Here is a 13,485-nt window from a genome sequence, read left to right as displayed (position 1 = left end):
TAATCCTGAGAGTTACAGGGGGGATAATACTTTTAGAGTGAATGGATAAGAAAAAAAAGTACCAGAATAAGAGATGTGTCCTTGAGATTTATGGAAAGAGCAAAAGCCAGCCATGCATAAAACCTAAAGAGCCTTGCTTACAGAGGAAAATTGTATGGGAATGTCCAGGGGCAAGAAAGTTTGGTGCTTTAAAGCCATAGTTCCCAGGCAGGGGAAATATTGCCCTCCAGGGCACATTTGGCAACAAATGGCTGGAGACATTTTGTGTGTGTGTGTGTGTGTGTGTGTGTGTTAGTGATGCTGTTGTGTAGTGGATAGAGGCTAGGAATGCTACTAAACATCCTCCAGTGCACCAGACAACCCTTCATAAGGGGCCAAGCTTGAGAAATCCTTCTTTAGAAGAATCAAAAGAAGTGCAGTATGCCCCAAGTTGCAGTGCAAAAAGATAAAAGGAATTTGTATTCCATTCTGTAAAGAACTATGTATTATCATTAGGTTTTGAGAAAGATAATAATATTTCATTTACATTTAAAAATCATTCTGGGAGACACTGGGCCAATGAAAAAGTATGATCAACATATAAGTATAATCATAAGAGGAAGAAGTTAATTATAATGAACATGAACCCATCCAGGTAAACAAACCAAGCTAATATTTTCTTTTGCCTAGAATGGAAAAAATATCAACCTGCATATTCCCTCGTGGTAATAAAAGTTTTTCTGAGAATTAGAAGTGCACGTGTGCGCGCACACACACACACACACACACATTCTGAGTATTTTGTGGAAAACAGAATATCATTAGATAAGAGCAAACGCAAGAATGCCAGTAAGCAAGCTATTACAATACTCAAGGAGAAGTATAAATGATACAAGTTTGGTCTAGGTTAGAGGCAATAAAAATGGAGTGAACTGGTTGTGTTTAAGATAAACAGTGGAAGTAAAATATGACTGAGTGATAGGTTGGATGCGTAGCAGAAGGAAGAAAACCTGGTCAGGAATACTTTCCAAGTCTTTAGCCTCAGCACCTAAATAGATCAGGTGCCAGTAATCAAGATGGAAAAGATGTGGTCATGAAAGAACTTTGGAATAAATTCCATATCTTCAAATGCTCCACTTCCTCTGTAATTCAATAACATTTTAATTTAACTTAGAATCATTCTAATAATATAACCTTTGTGTTTTTCATTCTATTGAGCAAAGATTAGATTTATCTTATAGCTGTAAAACAGAAAACAATGACTTTATACTTTAGTGGCCCTGTACATATAGAAAAAAATTATGCATCAATGGAAAACTATGCATTATTTATACACTAGGATATATTCTTCCATTTTATCTGCCTACTATTCTATGGAAGCTATTTTTCAACTCAGCAAGTTGCAGCAAACTAATAGCAATGCAAATTCAGCCCTTTCTAGTAGATGTTCAATTGACTTTCCAGTTTTCCCTTTGTTTGCATATTCGTTTCAGTATTCTTGATCTACAAGTTTATGTATTCTTTGAGGATTCTTTTTAACCAGTTACAGTATCTACTTGGTTCCCTCATTGATTAATGAATAAAAAAAAATCTTTAACATGTATTCATTTTGGTATTTCTATGAAAGTTGTAATTTCACCTTTTTTTTGAAAGGTATATTTCCATGTGTTTATTTTACTGCATTTTAATTTACCAAAATGTGTTTTTAGCCAGTTCAGTTCTAGTTATTTATCATCGCATTCTTAAATTTCTCAAACTAGGTCATCTCTGAACCTGTCTCTGAACTATATCTTCCTAAATGTATTATCGGAATATTTACATATAAAAATGCTTCTGTGTTTTCTCTCCTCCTTGTTTTAGTAAGAGAAGAAGTACTTAGAAAAAAAAGGGTACCACTATAAATGCCTTTTACTTAACGGATCTTAATCTAAGCCTAATGTTCCTACAACTTGCTGATAAAGAATACTGCCAGTTTCCTAGAGACTGGCAATGAAAATCAACTGTGATTTACTAACACATCCAGTTTCAAAACCAAAGTGCGTGAACAATAACCTTCCATTATAACACACACACAAAAGATTTTAAACTACTTCTGTAATGTGTGAATCAAACAAATTGATACTCGGAGCAATTACTTTTAACTTATAAATAAGTCACCAAATAAAAGTTCCATCTTGCCCAAGGAATGCTTTATATTTTCATGTTGCCTTTGACGTGTGGTACTCAGAGACAAAATGCTTTGCAAAATATGTGGTATAGCCAGAAAACAGTGTTGTGAAGACCTGCAATCTGAAGTAAAATAAATAAGCCAAAAAGAAAAAAAAAGAAAAAAAGGCAAATCTCAGAAGATTACTTCTCCCTTCTTCCCTCAGGCCTTTTCCAGGCAGTCAGCTCTTTCAGCTAGGAATAGATCCAAATTTTGTCTCCATAGATAAATGCCAAGCTTGCACAATGTTTCTTGACTTCAAAAATAGATGTTTCTCTTCAATAAGTTGTCAAATTATTTTAGGAGATTTTCTCCTTATTTGGCACAACTGGTATGAATTTATCACTCCAGGTAAACTAAAATGTTTTTTCTAGACACCAGTGGAAAGAGAAGCACAATTAAATAGTTGTCATAGAATAATCAAGGTGTAAGTGCGAAAAATCCATTTATACAACACATTTAGGAATTACAGAGGGTTGTATAAAATAAAATAGTAACATACGAGAAAAATTTATAAGAATAAAGAACATTCAAGGAGCAGAGACAGATCCAGGATTTTAAATCTTCAAGTTTATTCTTTTATGGGAAATTCACTTTAAGAGAAAAAAAAATACAAAAAAGAAAATTACTAAGTTCCCTTCTGGGTTTTTGAGAGACTTGAGCAAATCCAGAGCTATGAAGCTTAAGTTTCATTAGAATAAATTCATCTCTATTAAAGAAGGAAAACTCTTTTTACTGTCTAATTATTCATTTATTAAACAAACATTTAAAACACTAATGCCCCTCACATGGTAGTTTCTGAGGAATACAATGAGGAATGAAAAAAGAAAACTGTATGTTCCCTTGCAGTTTATAGTGTGGTAGGCTAAAAAAAAAAAAAAAAAAAAAAAAAAAAATTGATTAAATAACCATATGGCTACTTTGTTAAAGGAAGTAAGATAAATTGATGAAAAAAGGTATATCTGAAAATTTTACAAAATGTATAAGCATAAAAAATATTCATAGTCCCACCACAAAAAGGTAATTTGCCCTATTTTATAATAGTCTCTCCTATTTTATTTTTGCCCATTTACAAGTATGTAACTTTAGTATTCTTATAGCTGTACTATGTATTCAGATTTATGTCTCTTTATATTATTTACATTAGTGTAGCCAAAAAATACCTATTAATATATTTTAAATATCTAATTATAGTTAATTATAACACAGTGTGTTTAAACATGCCTTTATTACTGGGGAGTATTTGTCTTCTGCTTTTGCTGTCATAAATACTATTATAACAAACATCTCGGACTGCATAGTTGAATGATTGCTCAGAGTCTTACATGTGACAATCAATACTTGTGCAAAATATGATGTTTTTATATAGTTCATACATATGGCTAAGTTACTCCCAAGAAATATTTTACCAATTTAAACTTACAGGAACGTTGAATTAAGACCATTTCAATTTCACACAGCCCTCATTAGCATTGGTTGTTAGGATTTACAATCATAACTTGATTAGTCAAAATATTATTAAAGTTTTATGTTACCTAATATTTATTTAATTCATGTTGATGGTGAATCACTTTTTATTGATTGTTAGTTTATCATATTTCTTCAATGACTTGTTCATTTGAATCCTTCATCATTTGTGTTTTTCAGGGGGAGGTTAGTATTTCCCTTTATTGCTTTTGAGATTTTTTTGTTTGAAAAAATAATTAAGTGGATCTTATCATAATTAAGGTATGTTAATTTAGTATTTTTTTTCCTGAACACTAGTGCCACATGCTGAAGTGCAGAAGATTTATGACTATAAGAATCAGTTATAATAAAGGGGAAATTCCTATGAGTCTGTATTACAAATTTAATAAAGCTAGCGATTCTATTCAGCAAAATTATTAGGCACACTCACACAAAAATAAAACAATTGCTAAACCTTATATTTTCACAAAGGATGTGATATTGATATGAATTTTGAGGGTGAATAACTATGAGTTAGGATAAGAAAAAGGAACAGACACTTTATAGAGATGGAACAGCATGTAGATAGGCACAGAGGGACAAAAGCAAGGAGACAAGTGCTAAGAAATTACAATACCTGCATATTGACAAAGTACAGATAATGTAGGAAAGTTGATGCATGAAAGTGGAGAGATGGACAGGGGTCAGTCGAATGACACAAGTTTCTAAGCAAAGTAATCATCTGTTCAAATTTGTGCTATGAGATTAAATTTCAAGGATCTAAGGAGAGCTTTCACAGGAAAAGCGAAGGGAATATATTACTAAAATGGTCCATCCTTCATCCCTGAGGAGTGATTGACACAAGAACCCATTAGAAGTGGATATGAAGGGAAGCAGATTTGAAGGAGAAAACTGAGGAAACTGGGTGAGTGGAATGAGGCAAGGAGGAGACACCTGACCCCTAGAGATGGGAGCATAATTCAACAGGATGAGGGTTCTGAAGAAAACATTTGAAGAGACACAATGAGTTCCATGTTCATCATATTAATTTTCAGGTTCCTGCAAATCACAGGCAATGATGTCCTGTAAGTAGTGATTTGGGGAAAATTGGCACTTAGTAATTGACTTTTGAATGATTAATTATATTTAAGAAAGTTTCCAGAAATTTAAATCGGGTGAACCAGATGGGAGGTTCCTCACAGGCTGATCTGACCTGTCTTACATTGTTAGTAACTCTGGGCTGCATCTCCTCCCACTTACAACTGTCGCTCCATTCATTCAGCTGCCCATGGTGTCTTACTGGCCAAACCTTCCTAATTGGTCACTCTGGTTTCAGCTTTGCCTCCATTCTAACCATTATGCACTGTTGCCAAAGAGATTTTTCTAAGGCATGCAATTAAGATTCACCACCATACTATTTCTTATAGCCTTTAGAACACTACTGGGAGTACAAATATCTATGGGATGTGTTTCACCTTACCTCTCAACACTCATTCTGTATCCTAAACTCCCACCATACTTAGAAACATGTCCTGATACCTTATCCAGTATCCATTCTTGTAAGCTAAAATATTAATCTGTGGTCATATTCCATTTTAATGGCTTTTCTTTCTCCTCTGCCAGACTGTTATATCCTACAGAAAATATTTTTACTTACCTTGGCACTTAAGTATCCCTAGCGCTTAACTCTATACTTAACACTTGGAGGGTGTTCAAAATATGCTTAGTAAGTTAATTCTGTTTCCTCTGAGGGAATACACTATTTATTTTTGAAGAAGGTTTTGGAAAGGAATCTGTGAGTACAATGTATCAGTCAGGATCCTGTTAGAAACAAACACAAAACCACACTAGATGTTTAGACAAACAGAACATACAGAGCATTGCTTAAACAGATATGTAAGGCAGATAAAATGAAACACTGAATCATCATACAGGAAATAATTGCATCTCCTATCCATTGAGCTGGAGAAACAAAGAGAAGGACTTGGGTCTATCAGCACCCAGGAGTTCATTGCAGGGATCCCAAATATCTTGGAATCAGAGGCCAGAGGAGGAGGCATCACTCTGCTGGTTCTGGCACATCTGAGAAGGCAAAATGAAGTTGCTTTGGGAACCTCCTGAGTTGGAAGATTTGAGTGAAGGGCAACTCCTGAAAAGGAAGTCCACACTGGAGACTCACTGAGCAAGGGAACAGAAAGATGCAAGCACCCTGTCCTCTTCTCTGCCTCTCCATCTGCTCTCTAATACCCTTATATGTGGAACCTAGTAGAAAGCCAACTGACAAGGAATAAATTGTGTAATAACCTCAGCCCAAGCACCCAAAACAGAGTCTAGATTTTGTTATACTCAAAGCAGATGAATAAACTTGGAGTTTGGAGAACAGCCTAATAACCAGCATATGTATAAGCCAAAATGGCCTTAAAATTTTATTTTATTAAAAAACAGGGTGGGTGGGGAGCACTGGGTGGCTGTCAATTGGTTGAGCAGCCGACTTCGGCTCAGGTCATGATCTCACTGTTGGTGGGTTCAAGCCCCGCATTGGGCCCTGTGCTGACAGCTCAGAGCCTGGAGCCTGCTTTGGATTCTGTCTTCCTCTTTCTCTCTGCCCCTCCCCCACTCCTGCCCTGTCTCTCTCTCTCTCTCTCTCTCTCTCTCTCTCTCTCTCTCTCTCTCTCTCTCAAAATTAAATAATCATTAAAAAATTAAAAAAAAATATTTTAGAATCCAAATAAGTAGGGGGAAAAAGAGAAGAGAACCATACCTGTTCAGAGAAGAAATAAGAAAAGATGATTTACCAAAATGTCCTAAAATATTTAGGACAGATCTTGCTTATACCTTGCTGTAATGATGTATAAAATAAAACTGAGCTCACTGAATTCATGGATGCCCCCTGGATGGTATCCCAGGTTTGAAGCCTGATAAGGAGTACACTGTCAAGAAGAGGTACTCAATAAACTTTGTGCTGACTTCACACCATGGCTTTATAACACTTTTTGGTCTTTTAAATTCCTTGGGGGGACAACAATGTTAAATATGAATCTGCACCTCAGAGAATATGCCAGGGCTGAGGATAGAATTTGTGAACTCTAACATTTACTTGAAACCATAAGAGAGGATAAAATCTCCCAAGGGAACTGTGTAGAAGAAGATAAAGTACCCAAGACCATACTTAAGAAACAGTAATAAAGTTTATGGCAGAGGATGGGGAGAGCAAAGAAGGGATTAGAAAACACTAAAAGATGTAGTTTAAGAAAGATGGGTATTGCTATCATACTGCTGTTTCAATTTGCATTTTTATTAAAATCCAATTGGATGTTTTCTCATATTTAGTGATAATTTGTTTTTTTTTTCCATTGGATGATGTTTATTTCTGTTAAGTTTTATTTTGGATCTTTCATGACTTTGTTTTAGACATTTCTATGAACTTCTAAATATAAAGTTATATTGTCAGAGGGTAGAAAATATTTAAAGACACCATTCTAACTGCTCCTCTGAAATAGTCTTGAATTTTAGTAGCAGTTTAAGAAATACTGTGTCAAAAATACAAAATGTTTTAGAAAATCCCCAAAATATGGGTATGCAGTTGAATCTGTTCCAATATTCTCCTCACTTCCTCCCTCTCCTTTTTTTTTTTTGTAGGCAATATCCAAATATAGTTGTTAAAGGTAAAGAGTAGATGTCTCTAAAGCAAAGTTCTTGGATTTCAATCTTGCTTTGACCAAAAAGCATAGGCTCCTGACTGAATTGTGTACCTTCTTTATGATTCTTTTTCTCTTCTATGAAATGAGGATAAAAATATCATCACTAAGAAAAGTGATATTGTGAATATTATATTATTGTGAATATTGTGTGAAGTGATTATGAATATTAATTGAATTGATACATGAATATATTAATTTAAATCACTACATGCATATAAGAAAATACCTAATAAATAACAGCTTTTACATTTATTCATCTCTGTCCTCAATTTGACTAGCATAATTTAGCATATACTATTAAGATCTCTCTCTCTCTCTCTCTCTCTCTCTCTCTCTCTCTGGCACATACTGTTAAGATCTCTGTCTCTCTGTCTCAAAGTGTATAAATATGTACAAAAACCTATATTTCATAAGTAAACTAAGGCCTAAAGATATTGATATCTTGACACCAAAAAGCAGCAAATGGGCATTCACTGACAATCGTAGCTATTAGGCTATATTCATTAATCTTTTTCAAAGTTAATGATCTATCGATCACTATATCAGAATGAGATATAGTGCTAATTAAATAAGATTACTGAGCCCCCCGCTGTTTACCAAACAACAATTACAGGGATTAATCCCAGAAATTACATATGAAACTACTACTGCAAATGCTTCATAGGGGCACTAAGTTGGAAAATCTTTGCTCAGAAAAAAACGTGATCCAAAATTCCCCAGAAAGGGAAACATGAGGGAAGAGAACTTCCATTGATGACGTGTGTAAAACACATATATTATGGAAGATTTCAGGTCTTTACTGGTGATTAAACCTTGGAAAAATTCTCTCTTTGATCTAGAAAGGCAAAGAATATTTTGAATTATAAGTCTTTCTTTGTATCAGAAGACTATTCCATTGGCTCTTAAAGAAGATTCAAAACAAATGAAGTAATAATTTGGATGGAAAAATTCAAGCTATTTTTCCTTAGTTAATTGGACACATACTTGCAGGTTTCATTTTTAAGGATTCAGTAGTAGAAAAACAAACAAACAACAACAACAACAAAAAACAAAAACAAAAAACCAAAAGCAAAAATAAAATAAAGAAAAAAACAGACAAAAATCCTCCTCTCTTTTTGGCATAGTTACATTTGATCTTTATAAATACTGACCTCACATTAATCAGACTGAAGTGAGATGATGTCTGTAAAATGTTTTATAAACTGTAAAATGTAATGAATTGATAAATGGTTGTTATTATTTTACTTTTATGAATACAGTAGTACTTCTACATTACTTCCCCACTTGATACCCGTCTTTAATAGTCAACAAATATAGGTAACTTATGTTTCAAAGATTACATGAGGAATTAAAGCAAAAAAGATAAACAGGATGAAATTCATGCCCTCAAGTTATTCATGGTCAATTCAAGAGTTTCAAAGACTAATTAATAGCATAACTATAACTACAGAGGTGATTAGACATAGTACGTGTAGAGCAAAGCAAAGGAGCATTTTAAATCTTCTTGAGAATTGTTAAGGAAGGTGAAAAAGACCACAGAATGTGAATGCAACTGAAAGGGATAACAGAGCAGAGGAACAACAGCCTAAGAGAAGAACCAGAGGCATCTGGGATTATGGTGTATTCATCAGGCCAGTACCTCTGTTGGGCTAGATGACCTGCTATTTGTGGGAAAGTCAAAGATGAGCCTGGGTAGCCCAGTAGAGGATAGGTTAATTCATTCACTGTACTCATACATTACTCAATCTATGTTTTATTATCTTTATATACTAGACTAAAAGTATATAATTAATACAGAGATGAAATACAGGATTTTAAAAGGGGACACCCCATAATCAGATGCATATGTTATGTGCAGGATTGAGTAGAGGCCAGAGGCAATTATAATTCTTCTTGTGGACAATGATACCAGCATGAAGTAAAAAGTGCCACTGGAATATGGTGGAGGTAAAGGATGTTAATGAATTTGAAATAGAGAATAAGGGAAAGAAACCAGGCTCCCAGTTTGGATGAACGAATGATTAAATTGCAGTACCTTCACTGAGAAAACCATTTTGAATGAAAGATGACTGTTTTGCTTTTGTTCCTTCCAAACATCTATTTGGCTTCTTATCCCCTTAAACTATAGTTATCTGGTGCCTTTCTGAACTATTTAACAGAGTCTGAGTAGGAAACAGACATCCTTGTTTTTATGTAATTTTTAATTCAAAGCGCTTAAATCAGTGTCTGGCACATAGTAGGTACACATGCATGGTTGCTGTATTGACCTGAATATGTGTACTATCTCCTTTAAAATAAGACTATCAGACTAACAGCATTATCATTGAGGAAATTCAATCCAAAGAGAAACATTTACATGATTACAGTTGCTAAAGTTCTGAATTTACCAGCATGCATTCCTTTCAGAAAAGGCATCTTCAGCCATCTGAATTGCTCTTTTAACAATTTTAGCTTCATTGACTTCCATTTCAGAGTTATTTTTAGCACACAGATATCAGCTACTGAGACATATTTGGTAATCAAATAAGATACCTGTTTATCATGAGCTCTAAAGTGTTATGGGAATAATTACAGCATGAGTGCATGATACTGGAAATTTTTTGAGTTACAGCTGCCTTTGAGGACATACTCATACCGCTTTCTATTCTCCTTTTCTTCCTCTGCCTCATATATATAAATATTGATAGAGATATGTAGATATATATGTCAAGATATGAAAATGGCAGCTTACCATACCAAAGTTGTCAATGCAATAGCAAAAGTCCACTTGGATTAGTGTTAAATTCCTGTAACTCAGTATTATGAACTTGTCCGCCTGCAGCTAATTCCTCCTGTTTACAGGCTGGAATAGACTAAGGATACATATTGAGAATGTTGCACTTCAAATTCAGTATTTTAAGCATAAATCTTATTTTTTTTCCAAGTAAATCTATTCCTTTTCAACTTCTTCCTAAATTAATAGTTACTATCTAGTCAGACTATTAAGTTAAAAACAGCAACAACAAAACACAAGTCCCCACGCAAAAATAAAACTGAGCCCTTAGTTGACTCTGTCCATTCTGTCTATAGTACAGATATGAATAAAGTGGTAACGTGCTGAACACTTTTGATGTGCCACACAGCAGCCTAAGCATTCCCATGGGTTACATCATTTTGTTTTCATCATTAAAACATTCTTTGAGGTGAAAATTGATGTTATCTTCACTCTCCTCCTGAAGAAATTAAACCATAAACAAATTAAGTAGCTTGCCCAAATATATACATGTTTCAAAATCAGATTATCTTAATTTAAATTCTGGTTTCCCTATATTCTAGTTGTTTGGTCCTGGGTGAATTACAATCTTGGTTTGCAATAGACGGGAGGACTTCCTGAAACACAGGATTTTTAAGGCTAAAATTGATACAGACCTGGAATAATTGGTTACCCTTCCATATTTGAAAAATGAGTGTAGTAAAAGTGCCTACCTTTAAGGATTTTTGTTGAGTATTAAATGATAATCTGTAGAGTATTAGCATAATGACTGACTCATAGTGAGTGTTCAATAACTTTTAGTTCTTATTATCATTACTGCTGTAATTTTCACCCTTCTTTGTCCTAAATTCTCTTGCTCTATTCTATTGTGCATATTGCTACCCAAGTTATGGTAGAAAACCTAGATTGATAATGCCACTTGCATGCTAACGAAACAGGTTGGCTCTGTACTGCCTACTTAACAAAGTATCTATTTTGTAATATACGATTCTTTGCAATTCACTCTTTACTCTTCAGTGACTTCTTGAGGCAGTACAAGGGATAGAAACAGGGCAAGCTCTATGGTCAAGTATTTCAGGCTTTGGATCCAGTTCTACAGTTTAGCTGTGTAACCTTTGGAAATGCTAAACCTCTCTACATTTTCAATTTTTCATTTTTAATTATTTTTTTAATATTTTTTAGAGATAGGGGTTGGGGAGAGGGACAGAGGGAGAGACAGAATCTCAAGCTGGCTCCACCCTCAGTGCCAAACCCAACACAGGGCTTAATCTCACAATCCTGGGATCATGACCTGAGGCAAAATTAAGAGTCAGACATTCAACTGACTGAGCCATCCAGGAGCCTCGATTTTTCATTTTTAAATGACGGGGCACAGTATTGACCCTGTATCTCTGTGCACATAAGATAAAATGATGATTGTAAATTATCTTGCCAATAATTTGTCTTCAACAAAAGCTCATTCATTTCTGTCCTCTGAGTTTTTATATCTGCCTTCCCTTTCAATTTTTTTTTTTTTTTGAGAGCAAGAGAGACTGAACATGAGAGGGGGAGGGCCACAGAGAGGGGGGGAGACACAGAATCTGAAACAGGCTCCAGGCTCTGAGCTGTCAGCACAGAGCCTGACAGGGGACTTGAAATCACATACCACGAGATCATGACCCTGAGCCAAAGTCAGAAGCTTAACCCATGGAGTCACCCAGGCGCCCCCTATCTGCCTTCCCTTTCAAATCTATCACCGTTCCACACCTATTCACCCAACACAACAATACCAACAGAGAAAATACATGCAGTATTTTCCTCATTCATGCTGTTTTCTTTCTGTATAACTTCCCATCTGAATTTATAACTTGTAGAATGGTTATACTTTAAGACCCAGAAAAAATTGTTACTTCTTCTGTGGAAAATTTTCTAATTAAGTTTCAAATACTCTTACTGAACTTTCTATTGTCTCCATTACAGAGCATTTAACATTTAAAATTATTAATTTATTTAGTCAGTTACTTCCATTGCTATGTTGTGAACCTCTGGAGGTTCACCACATGGCATTTTATAATTATGGAAATTAATACTCCTTTAAGGATCAGTAAAGTTAATGGATAACATGACTTGTCATACTCTCTTTTATATATGAACTTGGGTTCAACCAAGGATCTGACACTTAAAAAGAAGACCACACTTCTTGATTAGTAAATAACTAAATTAAACAGTGAATTGTGTATTCAAATAGACTTTATCCTTTGGTTGTTCCCTGATGTGTTTATGAATTTATCCTAAAGATACTTTTATTTTTAAAAACATATTGCCGAACTTCTCTGGGATGTATTTATAGATCCTAAAGCTTGAGAATATTAAAAGAAATCAGTCCCAAAATAACATTTTCATTTGTAACATAATGAGTTACAAAATAACATTTCTAAAAGAAGCTATATATTTGGAGAGATAAGGAAGATTCCTCATGTTGGCAACAAGACTGGGAAAGCACCTAGATTTTTCTAAAGTTGACAAGTCTTACACATTAGAGAAATAAGTACTGCAAATGGATGCAAAGAATACTGGCAAATTCTCAGACAACTCATTAAAATTATATAAACGGAATTTAGTATACACATAGTTAGATCGATATTTATATTCAACAAAAATATCTTTGAAATATTAAGATTAAGAAACTAGGCAGGAGAAGATCCATAGTAAAGTAAAAGCAAAATTTGACCTAGATATGGGGCTAGCAATAGTCCCTACATATGCACATTTCAAGTGTTCAGATATCCCAAGTGTTCCTCAAATTGGTTTGTGATGATGAAACATTGTAATAATTAGAAAAGCAAATCAAATATGTATAAATACTCCTGTTGGTTTCCCCTGGTGGTAACATGGGATAATTAGCTTGTATATGAGACTTTGCCTAAATTCCTCACAGAATTCCATGGCTTTAGAAGTAATTATTTATATTAGAAAAGCAATGTCATAACTGTGACAGTGCATGACATTAAGAAATTATGAGAAGTTAAGACTAGTTTGTGGGAGGATTTAATTAGTGAATGGATCTCATGATTAAATCTGAAGTTTTATATGAAAACACGAAGGAGTATAAGATAACAGTACTGGAATTATAAAATAAGGGTCCAGTATGAATGCCACCTGGAATGAATGGAGAATAAATATATGTGAGAAAATGTAACATATATAGTGATAGACCTGCATGTGGGATATAAGGACAGGATTCAAGAAGATGGTCCAGAAAAAGAAAGAACATGAGAATGGTTTGCAGAAGAGGAGGATGAAAAAGAATAATTTTTTAAAAAAACAAAGTCAACAAGAAGAGAAGGATAATGAACAAAAGCAAAAAAAATTGAGTAGCAACAATATAAAAGCAGATATTAACATTTGGTGCTTATTAGGTA

General features: G+C 34.3%; 1 protein-coding gene across 1 annotated transcript in view; it reads right to left on the bottom strand.

The window, feature by feature from the left end:
- The window catches only part of CSMD3 (CUB and Sushi multiple domains 3), a 1,276,067-nt gene that overhangs the window by 1,188,013 nt on the left and 74,569 nt on the right, over positions 1–13,485 (bottom strand).

The sequence above is a fragment of the Lynx canadensis genome, chromosome F2 (genome assembly GCF_007474595.2).
Source record: "Lynx canadensis isolate LIC74 chromosome F2, mLynCan4.pri.v2, whole genome shotgun sequence".
Taxonomy (NCBI): Eukaryota; Metazoa; Chordata; class Mammalia; order Carnivora; family Felidae; genus Lynx; species Lynx canadensis.
The sequence above is the reverse complement of the archived record's forward strand: the minus strand, read 5'-3'. Positions and strand labels throughout refer to the sequence as shown.